This window comes from Nilaparvata lugens, chromosome 13 (assembly GCF_014356525.2).
Source record: "Nilaparvata lugens isolate BPH chromosome 13, ASM1435652v1, whole genome shotgun sequence".
In the NCBI taxonomy this organism is placed as follows: Eukaryota; Metazoa; Arthropoda; class Insecta; order Hemiptera; family Delphacidae; genus Nilaparvata; species Nilaparvata lugens.
The window spans coordinates 119,811-132,915 of NC_052516.1; the positions used below are offsets into that span (position 1 = coordinate 119,811).

At 34.5% G+C, this 13,105-nt stretch overlaps 1 long non-coding RNA gene across 1 annotated transcript in view; it reads right to left on the bottom strand.

The window, feature by feature from the left end:
• Positions 1 to 266: 266 nt before the first annotated feature.
• Positions 267 to 13,105, bottom strand: part of LOC120353957 — a 28,057-nt gene continuing 15,218 nt past the window's right edge. The window contains exon 3 of the long non-coding RNA XR_005572695.1: positions 267 to 399. This is a non-coding gene — a long non-coding RNA (uncharacterized LOC120353957). The remainder of the gene's footprint in view (positions 400 to 13,105) is intronic.

Sequence of the window (13,105 nt, forward strand, 5' to 3'; positions counted from 1 at the left end):
TATCAAAGTATGACAAACTGGAAGTATGAAGAATTGGAAACTTGACAAACTGAAATCGTGACGTAATGTAATCTTCAAGAATTGAAAACAGGCCTATAGCCATCCTCGGTAGACAAAGAATCTATATGCATTATAAATCATGATTGCGCCAACTAAGAGAAATATGAACTCTGCCAGGTAAAGAACATTCACATTTGATTTTATTCCAAGGTAACATTTAGTGGAAATCGAAGTGACATTACTAGGAATGAAAAAAATACAAGATCTTGCAATAAAAGATAGTTTTATTTCCACTGCACAAAAACATTCTTTTTTAATTGAATTTAAATTCAAAATTTTTGGATTTCAACTATCGTTTCTGCTCACATTACAATCAAAACTTGAAAAGATGGGAAAAATCTGGAAAAAATTGATTAAAATTGAAATATTTGTCATCTTATACTGCACTTTGTCTTATATTCTGTTAGGTGTATTTTATTTTGTAATGATCAATCGTGTATGTATAATGAAAGAGTTACTGTATAAAAATACTTCATGGATCATGCATGGTCATATAGATATGGACCATAATCCTTTTACATATGACATTAAAATTTTGAACTTGATTCCTCTTTATATTTAACATTGAATACCCCCAGGGGTCATACATTCATAGCCCCTAAATCAAGAATGTCTAGTTCAGACCTGTAAGAATTCTGAGTCTGAGGCCCTTTGCACACTAAGCCACCATGGAAGCGCTTCCACAGAAGCGCCACCACTTGGTAGCATAGTCTCTTATCTGTCACTGCACACTAAAGCCACCAGCCTCCGGCCACCAGCCACCAGCCGAGCTTCCAGGAATGTGGTGTCTCGAGCCGCCGATTTTGTTAGCCACCAGACTGTCGCGCCACCACGTCATATCATTGAGTATTATCTGTCATTGCACACTAGAGCCACCAGCTACCAGCCACCAGAGAATAATCTCCAGTTCAGTTTCAATTCAAATCAAGTTCAGTATAGTTGTCGGTTCAAGTCGTCGTAATAAATGGTGAACAATTTGATAGAGAAAGGTTCATTCTTGAAGTTGAAAGCAGACCAGCTATATGGGACATGTCTTGAAAATATATGCAGACTGGGATGTGAAGAAAAATTGTTGGAGGGAGCTGGTGAATCTTCTCATTGAAAAAGATACCCTCACAGAAAATTAATTTGCTAAGTAATGAAAGTAGGTATTTTGGTCATTTGTTTTACTAACCTCATCGTTATGAGTAACTTCTACTGTGGAGGTACAGAATCTCTGAGTCTTGTACTCTTCCCTGTAATTTTATCTCTCAAACACACGAGAAGCTCATTAAAGCTGGAAACAATCTTCCTGTGCACCGTACATATATAACTTATCGTGATTGTTTCTTAAGTCTCGATAATGGGTGAAAAATGTTCCCTTTGCACTCCTGTCACGTGATAATGGATGAATACAAAATTTGCGACTTCTGCGACGATGATTTCGTGCATGCAGCACAACATATGTCAACATATTATGCTTCTTCCACGTCCATTACTGATCATGACTAACTACTTAACTAGTGAACTGGAGTGATTAGTCAAGTGGTGGCTGCGTGGTGGTGGATGTAGTGTGCAATGCTACCAAAGTTTGATGGTGGCGCTCCCATGATGGAAGGGCTTCCATGGTGGCCCAGTGTGCAAAGGGCATGAGGCCCATATGCACCATCTCGGTTTGAACAAATTATGAAGCAGCTCGTTCTAACCCGCAATGAATGCGGCCATATCAGCGAGTATGCTTTTGTGAAGGTTTTATTTTTTTTGCGAAGTAGTTGCCTGTGAATTTTCCATAAATTAATATTGGTTGTTTCGTAAATACCTGGTGTATTGAAGTGAGGAGGCCTCCGTACACTTTATTCAAATTTTTCACTTATTAATTTTTCACTGCACAAGAAGTTCTTGAAGTATCCTTTTTACGGCGAATTTAGATCTTTTCTGGAAATATTGGTTTCCTTGTGATGAGTTGGTCAGCAAGGATTCAGCTTCCATGGCCATAACTAAGACATCCTGTGATACTACGAGTCTACGAGTCTACGAGTCTACGAGTCTACGAGTCTACGAGTCTACGAGTCTACGAGTCTACGAGTCTACGAGTCTACGAGTCTACGAGTCTACGAGTCTACGAGTCTACGAGTCTACGAGTCTACGAGTCTACGAGTCTACGAGTCTACGAGTCTACGAGTCTACGAGTCTACGAGTCTACGAGTCTACGAGTCTACGAGTCTACGAGTCTACGAGTCTACGAGTCTACGAGTCTACGAGTCTACGAGTCTACGAGTCTACGAGTCTACGAGTCTACGAGTCTACGAGTCTACGAGTCTACGAGTCTACGAGTCTACGAGTCTACGAGTCTACGAGTCTACGAGTCTACGAGTCTACGAGTCTACGAGTCTACGAGTCTACGAGTCTACGAGTCTACGAGTCTACGAGTCTACGAGTCTACGAGTCTACGAGTCTACGAGTCTACGAGTCTACGAGTCTACGAGTCTACGAGTCTACGAGTCTACGAGTCTACGAGTCTACGAGTCTACGAGTCTACGAGTCTACGAGTCTACGAGTCTACGAGTCTACGAGTCTACGAGTCTACGAGTCTACGAGTCTACGAGTCTACGAGTCTACGAGTCTACGAGTCTACGAGTCTACGAGTCTACGAGTCTACGAGTCTACGAGTCTACGAGTCTACGAGTCTACGAGTCTACGAGTCTACGAGTCTACGAGTCTACGAGTCTACGAGTCTACGAGTCTACGAGTCTACGAGTCTACGAGTCTACGAGTCTACGAGTCTACGAGTCTACGAGTCTACGAGTCTACGAGTCTACGAGTCTACGAGTCTACGAGTCTACGAGTCTACGAGTCTACGAGTCTACGAGTCTACGAGTCTACGAGTCTACGAGTCTACGAGTCTACGAGTCTACGAGTCTACGAGTCTACGAGTCTACGAGTCTACGAGTCTACGAGTCTACGAGTCTACGAGTCTACGAGTCTACGAGTCTACGAGTCTACGAGTCTACGAGTCTACGAGTCTACGAGTCTACGAGTCTACGAGTCTACGAGTCTACGAGTCTACGAGTCTACGAGTCTACGAGTCTACGAGTCTACGAGTCTACGAGTCTACGAGTCTACGAGTCTACGAGTCTACGAGTCTACGAGTCTACGAGTCTACGAGTCTACGAGTCTACGAGTCTACGAGTCTACGAGTCTACGAGTCTACGAGTCTACGAGTCTACGAGTCTACGAGTCTACGAGTCTACGAGTCTACGAGTCTACGAGTCTACGAGTCTACGAGTCTACGAGTCTACGAGTCTACGAGTCTACGAGTCTACGAGTCTACGAGTCTACGAGTCTACGAGTCTACGAGTCTACGAGTCTACGAGTCTACGAGTCTACGAGTCTACGAGTCTACGAGTCTACGAGTCTACGAGTCTACGAGTCTACGAGTCTACGAGTCTACGAGTCTACGAGTCTACGAGTCTACGAGTCTACGAGTCTACGAGTCTACGAGTCTACGAGTCTACGAGTCTACGAGTCTACGAGTCTACGAGTCTACGAGTCTACGAGTCTACGAGTCTACGAGTCTACGAGTCTACGAGTCTACGAGTCTACGAGTCTACGAGTCTACGAGTCTACGAGTCTACGAGTCTACGAGTCTACGAGTCTACGAGTCTACGAGTCTACGAGTCTACGAGTCTACGAGTCTACGAGTCTACGAGTCTACGAGTCTACGAGTCTACGAGTCTACGAGTCTACGAGTCTACGAGTCTACGAGTCTACGAGTCTACGAGTCTACGAGTCTACGAGTCTACGAGTCTACGAGTCTACGAGTCTACGAGTCTACGAGTCTACGAGTCTACGAGTCTACGAGTCTACGAGTCTACGAGTCTACGAGTCTACGAGTCTACGAGTCTACGAGTCTACGAGTCTACGAGTCTACGAGTCTACGAGTCTACGAGTCTACGAGTCTACGAGTCTACGAGTCTACGAGTCTACGAGTCTACGAGTCTACGAGTCTACGAGTCTACGAGTCTACGAGTCTACGAGTCTACGAGTCTACGAGTCTACGAGTCTACGAGTCTACGAGTCTACGAGTCTACGAGTCTACGAGTCTACGAGTCTACGAGTCTACGAGTCTACGAGTCTACGAGTCTACGAGTCTACGAGTCTACGAGTCTACGAGTCTACGAGTCTACGAGTCTACGAGTCTACGAGTCTACGAGTCTACGAGTCTACGAGTCTACGAGTCTACGAGTCTACGAGTCTACGAGTCTACGACCGCTAAATAATAGAGAAACGAAAAGAATATATATAAATACTGTAATACTAAAGGAGAGATCAATAATACAGAATTTGCTCTTCTTAACAAAATCAACAATACACAAGATCTTTAATAAATTCATCAATAATAGTTTAAAGATAAATAATTCAAGATACTCGAAGTGAAGCTTCCAAAAGAGATTTTTTTAAAAAGAAAAATTATAACTTGAATAAGGCTTTACAATTTTATTTAATTATTTATTTATTTATTTGACCAGCGTGACAAAGATAATTTGATATTTATTTATTTATTAATTTAATTTTACTATTATATAAACTTGCATAGAAATATTTCCAACATTTTGAATTACGAGAATTAGAGCTGAAAAACAAATTTAAGGAAAGCTGGGATTAATTATAATCTGATCAGACTTGACTTATAAAACAATAAGTAAAGTATATAAATAAATAATGCTTTACCTGTACAGCGGAAATTGTAGAAATTACTATGGATACATATGTGATGAATGAGGTTTTCAACAAATATAAATAAATTGCCATAACTTAGGCCAGCTAGAATGAATACTCAATTAAATTTTCGGACATGATTACTTTTCTTTTTTTTTTTTTTTAATAACAAACAAGAAAATTTACATATTTAAAAAGGAAATAAAAAAAAATAAAGAAAATAATAATAATATCACAACTTGTGATGTATGAAATCTGTCTCTGATCAACTACATATTGTAATAAATAGAAAAATTTAGCATAAGCTAAATAAAAATGGAATCAAAGGAAAAAGTTAAATTTACAACCTCCACTCACGAAATTCAGAGACAGAATGGATCATCGAGCGTTGAAGACGGGGTAGCAAACAAGACAGTGACGTAAGCAAAACGGAATTATCAAAATTAGACAAAGAAACTAGAGAGAAAGAGCAATGCAAACTCAAAGCTACCAACAAGGACAGAAAAAGGGAGAAAGAAAATAGCAAAAAAGAACTGGAGAGAACAAGAAAGTAGATTATTCGAAGGGTACAGCTCGATCCCATAAGTGCATCTTTGTCTCACTGAGAAAAACAAGCTGATAATACAATCGAATTTAGAACCGAAATAACAGAAAAACAAGATAAAAATAATCATGTCCAAAATTGTTACATACTCCCTCCACTCAAGTGTGTGAAAGCTACATTCTAAAAAAAAAATTTGAGCTAGCTAAGATAATTTTTAAGTTGAATTAACATATATATAGAATTTATCAGAGAAGAATGCTTCATAAGAATTTGAGTTGAGAAATATTCACTCTTAGAGTTGAATTATTCCAAGAAATAAATCATCTATTTGTAAAATTATTAATTCAAAACTCAACATCAAATAAAAATCAAATAAAAACTCTTGATTACAATTCAATGAAGATCAGAGGTGGAACCTACTCAATAGCTGAGTAACCATTGAAATAATAAAAAAAAATTAGAATCTAACAACAGAAGAAACTAGACCACAAATTAATGCAGGGATTGGCCACTCCCAACAAAAACTTGAAGTCTTTCAAACAAAGAAATATCTGAACATGCGTCCACACTCAGATTTCAAAAGAAAATTAATCAGTTCTCAGTCCCAAAGAATATATTCCATCTCTAATGATCATTTGCCTACCCCTTTTTTTTATATATATATATATCTTTGATCCTTTTTTTTATTCTAACAAAATTCATACACTCTTGATAAAATTTGAAAGATAAATCACTTGACATTATTTACATACAGAAACCAATATTTTTCTACTCTATTACCCAATATTATCTACTCTATTAAGGTGATAATAATATACATTTTCAAGTATTTTATCATTTATCAAAACTCTTCTTTTGATTCACTTTATTCCCTTACTTTATTTACAACAATCTGATGAAATAGAAACACTGCTATTCACCACTATTCATCAAAATTCATTAACACTAAAGCAAAATTATAACTATAAACTATTTCAATAATCTATCTAATAATATGATCTCAATAAAATTTCTATCTATTTATAGGCTAAGATAGATTCTTTTGTACAATATTTTACACAATTCCATAAAGAAATTAAATAAGTGAGTAAAGTTAAAATTTCAATAGGTGGCGCGCTTCACCAAAGAAAACAACTATTTACTCTTCAGAAACACCTAAACCAAAGGCAACACAATTTAACCAGAAGTGAAACGTTACAGAATAATAGTGAGTTTCCTACAAATAACCCAAAGAAGAAAGTATCAATGAGCCGTTCTCTCAGTAAGAAACAACAGAGACGAAACCGTTACCCTTTACTTCAAAGATAAGAAGGAAGAATGAATACCAGGCTACGTTATCCAAAACAAGGAATTATGAATTATATTTCTTTAATTGTGAGACATGAGCCTTTTGAACAAAGCGATTAGTAATAGGGTCAACTAATTCAGCCGTAACATCAGATAACCATCTTTTTATTTTTAGCGGGCCACGATACCGGAAGCTTAATTTTGTACAAATTTGGTTGGCCTTATCACTAAGAATATGTGTCCGGACCCATACAAGGTCATCTATAGCAAAAGGAATAGGGACACGGTTCCTATCATAGCGAGTTTTTCTATAATTATGACTTTTCATCAATTGCTCTTTAGCCTTTTGCCAAATTTCTACAGTGTTCTCATCGGCAGTATCAGGTAAAATTTCATTAATATTCCAGATATTCAAAAGAGGTTCTTTAGGTTTATAACGGAACATCAGAGAAAAAGGGGTGCACTTAATGCTATCATGTTCAGCAGTATTAAAAGCTAAAGCTAACCAATCATTTACAGTATCATCCCATTTATTCTGTGAGTTTGCATGAAAAGCAATGAGAGAGCTACGCAAATTACGATGTAATCTTTCAACTATGTTTGCTTTAGGATAGAAAGGTGAAGTCGTATTATGACGAATTCCTAATTGAAAACAGAAATTTTTAAACTTGATTGATTTAAAAATTGATGCATTATCACTAATAATTTGTTTAGGAGTAGAGAAATTCGCAAAAATACCTTTCAATGCTCTAATTACTGATTCAGAATTAGCTTTTCTCAAACATTTTAACCAACAGAATTTACTGAAAACGTCAATTGCACTAAAAATAAAACAGTTATTCTGTGATGTGCGTACTAATGGACCAACTAAGTCAATATGTATCATCTCAAGAGGTTTTTCCTGTATTTTTGATGATAAAAAACCGTAATTGGTAGCCTGAGCTGGTTTACTTTTTGCACAAAGAGTACAAGATTTAACTAAATAAATTATATCTTTCCTCAAATCAACCCAGTGGAAATTCTCTTGAATTTTTGAAATAGTTTTAGCAATACCTAAATGAGCACCAATCATACTTTCATGATAATATTTGAAGATTAAAGGAACAAGAAGTTTGGGTATGACTATTTTTTGTTTTTCCTGGTTTCTTAGTTTTATCACTAATACTCCTTTAGACAAACTATAAGGAAACTGATCAATATTATTATTAATCTTTTCTATTATATCCGCTAAAATAGGATCATTCTCTTGGTGTTGTTTTATGTCAGTGAATACTAGTGGAAAATCGGTAATTTTTAGTGAGTTTATTAAGTTTAGACTATTTTCTACTTCTATATGTTCATCTTTGACATCAATTTCAGGCAATTCACTGTCATCATGGTACATTCTGGATAAAGCATCAGCTATGCAATTATCTTTTCCCGCTACATGCTGTGTTGTGAACTGAAATGATAAAAGCCTAAGTATCCAACGACTAAGTCTACCAATTTGCTTGTCTTGTTTTAAAATCCATGCTAAAGCACTATTATCTGTTAACAACAAGAATTTAGTGTGTTGTAAGTACAGTTTAAATCTTTCCATGCCAAAAATTGCTGCATAGCATTCGATTTCATATGTAGAATATTTGCATTCTTGTTGAGTGAGCTTTTTGGAAGCAAAACTAATAGGCTTTAGGATGCCATCAACATATTGAGAAAGGACCGCAGAAATTGATAAGGAGCTCCCATCAGTTTGCAACACAAACTGTTTATTAAAATCAGCTGTTATTAAGACAGGAGGGTTCATAATTGCATTTTTCAATTTCTGAAAAGCTTTCTCGTGAACATCTTCCCAAATAAATTTTTTATCCTTCTTTCTTAGTTCGTTGAGGGGTGAGGCGATTTCAGCGTAATTTTCAATGAATTTGTGAAAATATCCTACCATTCCTATGAATCTGGAGATAGCCTTGACATTTTTTGGTCTAGGGTAATTACGAATTGAATTTGTCCGAGCTGGATCAATAGTAATACCATGTTCACTTACTAAATTACCTAGAAAGGAGATTTGTTTTTTTGCAAATTTAGCTTTCTCCTTTTTTACAGTAAACCCACCTTGTTTAAGTTTGGACAACACTATCTTAATGTGCTCAAGATGTGACTCAAAATCTTTAGAATAAATCACAATATCATCCAAATAATTTATTACAAATTTGAATTTTATCCCTTCAAATAAAATATTCAAAGCAGTAGATAAGGCTTGAGCACCTATTGATAAACCAAACGGTACACGAGTATAACAGTAAGTTTGAGTTGGAGTTGCAAAAGTAGTCAAGTGCTTAGAAGATGGAGATAATTTCAATTGATAATAGCTTTCAGTAAGATCAAGAACAGTAAAGAACTTAGCACCGTTAAACCAATGGAATGTACTCTCAATGTTTGGCAAAGGTGTAGCATCTAATGCAATTTTTTTATTTAATGCTCTATAATCTACTACCACACGATGGCCACCATCTTTCTTAGGAACTAAGAAACAAGGGCTGGAATAATTAGAAGTTGATTTCTCAATAATTCCATCATCTAACATTTTTTGAATTTTTTTATTTAAGATTTCCATTCTTATCGGATTTAACTGATAAGGAGCTTTCCTTACGGGCTGATTGTCTATCAGACGAATTTCATATTCTATTACGTTCGATTTACCTAGTTTATGGGTAAGAACATCATCAAATTGATTTAATACTTTGTTTAATTCTACTTTCTGCGAAGAGCTTAAATCGTCCAATTCCACATCAGTACCAATTCTATTCATTTTCTTTAGTAATTCCAACCTGTGATTTTTTTCAAAAGAAAATTTGAATTGCGGTTTAAATCCAAAGAAATACCTATTATTGAATAAATCAGGAACTAATTTGGAATAATGAATAAAATCACAACCTAAAACAATAGGAATTGACAAATCATCATGAACAAAGAAACGAAATTTCCAACTGAAGTTTTCAATTTTTATTTTTAATAGAACTGACTCTTTCAACAGTAATTTACTTTTATTCGCAGTAACACAATGCTGAATATCCTCTTGAATAAGCAGATTACCATTATCCCGTAATATTTCAGTAAAAACTTTCCTTGAAATGATACTATAATCAGAACCAGAATCAATCAATGCAATAGAACTGACACAGTTATTTCCTAACTCACATACTATTAAAGGAGTGATTTTATTAATCAAAGCTCTAGTCTTTAACTGATTAAATTTCTTTTGCTTTTTTCTTTTTATTTTATTTTTCATTTTCTGATTTTTGTCAGTATATTTTGATTGAATTGATTTCTTCTTACCATTAGAAAAAGTATCACTACATTTCAAGGTATTAATTCCGTTTTCTTTATTGAATTTTTGATTGTATTTGGTGTTTTGAAATTTTCTTTTACTGTATATTTTCTTTTTATACTGTTTCCCAGCTAGTCATGCTTTTTTATTTTCACAAGAGTTTGCATAATGTCCACTTTCATTACATTTAAAGCAACGTATTTTAGATAGATCTCTAGTGAAATTATTATTAGATCTTTGGTGATTCTGATTATGATTTCTCGAATTACTGCTTGTACCTCTGAAATTTGAATTATTCATGTTGGATCTACATGACTGAGCTAGATGACCTACTTTGTTGCATTTGTAACAACGTCTTTGAGCTAATTCAACATTCATTGGAGATTTTTGATTATTTTTATTAGTATTAAAATTGTATTTATTTCTTTCTAAATCCCCATATTGAATATTTTGAGATACTACTGAGATGGAAGTTAAGTCATTAAAACTAGTTGGTTTGGATTGGAAAACTAGTCTATTTCTTTCCTCTGGATTCAACCCTGAGCAAATATTATTGACTACGTCTTCCTCAGATTTTTCTAATCTTAGTAGTTTATTAGCGTCTTTGATTGACACAATGTAAGCAGACAAGGGTTCACCAGCCCTTTGTAAACGATAATAGTGGTCTCTTTCAATGATTGAAATCAATCTAGACGGAATAAAATGTTGCAGAATATCCTTATGAAATTCATCAAAACTCTTATTTGTACTCATAGCTAAATTCAATCGATCGGCGAGAGGCCCTACAACAGAAGAGTGAATGATATGGAAAAGTTGCTGATCTAATAAGTTCGATCGTTCTTTTATTTTCAAACATATTTCAATGAATTTCAACAAACTATCAACATTCAATCCGTCAGTATTCGGAAGTTCCTTCATCAGACCTTCGATAGGATTTGATAATTTATTATACAAATTACCAAATAAAGGTGAAGACAAGTTGGCTGCAAGGTTTACCCTATTAGTATTGAAATCACTACCGAATACAGTCCTACCCAAGTTTTCATTTATTGTAGCATGTACCTGTTCTACCATAGAGACAGTATTACTATTATTTATATTTTCAAAATCAGTAACTTGAATATCAGGATTGGTAACATTTGTTTGTGAATACTGAGTAACATTTTGTTCCATATTACTTGTACTAGGAATTGGCGCAATAAAGCGATTTACTGTATTAGTATGAAGTTTAGTATTCGAATCGTGTGTGGGATTATTCATTTTTGAATCAGGTGTACTAAGACTGCTTTGTTTTTCAAAATGAGGCGAACTAGATCTACTAAAGCATTCACACAAGTCGATCAATTTAGTAAAAGTAGCCTGAGCTAATACAATAGACTCATCAATACCTTTAATTAGATTTTGGTCATTTGCTTCTTTAGCATAAGTTAATAATTGAACAATTCGATTGAGAATATGTAGAAAAATGGATAACGCTTTATGAATGTTTACCTTTTTATCAGGAATACTCATAGAAAGAATTCTCTCCAAGTATTCATCTTCCCCTGTCAATAAATCAAGGATTTTTTTTATAGCAATTTTACTAGACTCATCATCGTAAATAATTCGTGCAATTTTTGGGTCTGGATTGCTAACTAATGCTCGATACTTTCCCCTTAAAGTGTCTACATCATTGTCAATAACTGTATCTGTAGGTACTCCCAATGTTTCAAGTTCGAAAAGTAAATTCTCTTTAGTAACAAAATTAGGATTGAATTTTCTAATAGGAATCAAATTGAAATTGAAGCACTCTTCAACTGATTTTTTAACATCCCAATAATTAATTATTTTAGATTCCATAGATGCTACTTTATTCGGTGAACCCATATTATCATTTTCTTAAATAAATTATTAATATGATTATATAATACTTATAATTCGAGATCATTTATGATGAATAATATTTGATTTTGTATTTTAATTTTAACCTGAATCCTCCCCACCATCAATGAAAGAAGAAAGGATAAGAACAGCCGAGACCGTCACACATCATTCAATATTATTGATAAATCAATGAAAGAGTTTGCAAGCAAACCTCGCAGAGTAAGGCGCAGTTGAAATGTTACCTCAGTTTACCGCAGTTGAAATTAATCTTTGAGATGGGGAAGGAAATAATCCTCCGAATATTTAAATCAATAAATTGAATATATAGTTCAATATATTAACTAAAATATTCCATTTATTTAATTTCCAACCCCTTCTAAGTAGCAACATTTATAATTGAATGATATGACAGCTCAACAATTCAAGATTTACCCCATTCATTACTTGTCATTGATGATTGTTAGGCATATTCAATAATCAACAATAAGATTGTAATCATGTTTGCAATTTAATATACATAATAGATCAAATAAATAGAATTTCCAAAAAATAAACAAAATTTAAATCAAGTAATTACAAATTTATTTATTATCCTGTCCCATTTATTTTTGCGAAGTAGTTGCCTGTGAATTTTCCATAAATTAATATTGGTTGTTTCGTAAATACCTGGTGTATTGAAGTGAGGAGGCCTCCGTACACTTTATTCAAATTTTCCACTTATTAATTTTTCACTGCACAAGAAGTTCTTGAAGTATCCTTTTTACGGCGAATTTAGATCTTTTCTGGAAATATTGGTTTCCTTGTGATGAGTTGGTCAGCAAGGATTCAGCTTCCATGGCCATAACTAAGACATCCTGTGATACTACGAGTCAACGAGTCTACGAGTCTACGTGTCAACGAGTCAACGACCGCTAAATAATAGAGAAACGAAAAGAATATATATAAATACAGTAATACTAAAGGAGAGATCAATAATACAGGATTTGCTCTTCTTAACAAAATCAACAATACACAAGATCTTTAATAAATTCATCAATAATAGTTTAAAGATAAATAATTCAAGATACTCGAAGTGAAGCTTCCAAAAGAGATTTTTTTAAAAAAGAAAAATTATAACTTGAATAAGGCTTTACAATTTTATTTAATTATTTATTTATTTATTTGACCAGCGTGACAAAGATAATTTGATATTTATTTATTTATTAATTTAATTTTACTATTATATAAACTTGCATAGAAATATTTCCAACATTTTGAATTACGAGAATTAGAGCTGAAAAACAAATTTAAGGAAAGCTGGGATTAATTATAATCTGATCAGACTTGACTTATAAAACAATAAGTAAAGT